Source organism: Amphiura filiformis, chromosome 1, assembly GCF_039555335.1.
Source record: "Amphiura filiformis chromosome 1, Afil_fr2py, whole genome shotgun sequence".
Classification (NCBI taxonomy): domain Eukaryota; kingdom Metazoa; phylum Echinodermata; class Ophiuroidea; order Amphilepidida; family Amphiuridae; genus Amphiura; species Amphiura filiformis.
This window is the reverse complement of record NC_092628.1, coordinates 53,473,796-53,475,621: the sequence shown is the minus strand read 5'-3', so window position 1 is coordinate 53,475,621 and position 1,826 is coordinate 53,473,796.

The following is a 1,826-nucleotide window of genomic DNA, read 5'->3' as shown; positions in this document are numbered from 1 at the left end:
ATATCTAATAAGACCAATTGATAAATAGTAATGATAATTAAAATAATCATCGTGTTGAAGATATACATTTTTTCCCAAAAAGACTTAAAATTTGTAGGTGTTTTTCAAATGATGGACGGCTTTTCCTCTCAGCTACATACACTTTAAGTACATTTTGTACATATTATTACATAAGGTTTACTTCGAGGACTGTTAAATATCAAAAATATGATCAATATTGAATAATTTGCCATAACAGTTATTTGGCATTAGAAGGATAATCCTCGTATTCAGAATACAATTTGGTGTGTGGTGTGCTCATAGGATCCACAAATGACTGTGCAAACGTTGTATCCGATCGCAAACAACAAAAGTGGTTAAGGGGGTTAACAAAATGTACATTTCCATAGGCATTACAACTTAACAATAATTTAAGATACAATTATGTCCAAGTCCAGTTTTTATTAAGTATGTGAAGACAGAGATTCAGTGGATTTTATGTGATGTGGCTACCAAATTGTTCCACATAGATAAGGCAGCTGAAGGAAATATACTTAAAAATGTACTACAGACTGTAACAATGACAATCATACAATTGCAAAATTTTGCAATTTCTCTTCTCTGAAAAAAAAGATATCATGACAACAATGTTATATCAGAGAATAAACGCTATGCTCAATTAACTAAATCGTCCAGAAAACGAGTTGGGCCGACCACTTTTGATATTTTCGCGCATACGTAAAATGGATTTGCAATTGCTTTTCTGTTTGTAATGAAAGGGGTCATGGCGTAAATGTGGTATGCAGTAAAATCAGTAATATCTTGGCTAACAGAAAACGGTCTTTCCTAGTTTAGGTTCAAACCCTATGCCCGTTTTTACTTAATCGAAAGCTATCGGAGTTAGGCCACGTTTTGCAAATTTCGCACATCAAGTGTGTACCGCGTATAGCATGAACTCTCATCGTCAAAGATTTCAGAACAAAAGCAAAGTTTTCTTTCACTTTTAGTAAATAAATAATATGATTTATTTCAAAATCATAAATTAAACAACCACATCAAATACCCCATTGTTTCAACCGACCGTATGGTTCATTTTAGACACGAAAGTGGCTCGGCTATATAAGCGTTAGGGTTCCTTTACACAATTTGCCATATCTTCGACTACCGATTTTATTGAAACAGAGCTTATATAGTAAGTAGCTTACGAAATTACCTTGACAACCAAGTAAAATTCAATACAATCAATAAGTGACATGTTAGCTATGTTTGCTTGATACTATTTTCTAAATTGTATATTTTTATTTGTTATACAACCTGTGCATACTTGATGCCTCTTTCTCGAAGTGATTTAAATCTGAAGAGTGAAGGTCACTATAGTAGTAGTACAATGTATGATTCAGCAAATTGATCCACAGTTCCAGAATAAACTGTAACTTGATGTCATGATATTAACGATTAAAAAATATATCAAAGAAGATAGGCCCCTATAGGTCTTGGACCAAAAGTCATCCTTGCAGGTTCGGGCCATGCAGGAACGAACTTGACGTAGGCATATATTTGAATATTGAGCTTGGACCTCCATGATGAAACTTCACTAGTGGTAGCTATTGGATGGATGTGCATAATTTATTTACCTTCAGTACGTCTAGTCCCTGCGATCACAATTTATAGTCGGTTGCTGAACCAACCACTTCGTCCTGTTCTAGATTCCTCTAAAGAATCCATGTTTTTAGGTCCAGATATAACTCACAGTATACAAAATATATCGATTCTATATCCATACTCAGGCGTCCATGTTGACATCTACCATGTTGAATGTTGCATAGGGACTGTGTACAGAATATTAA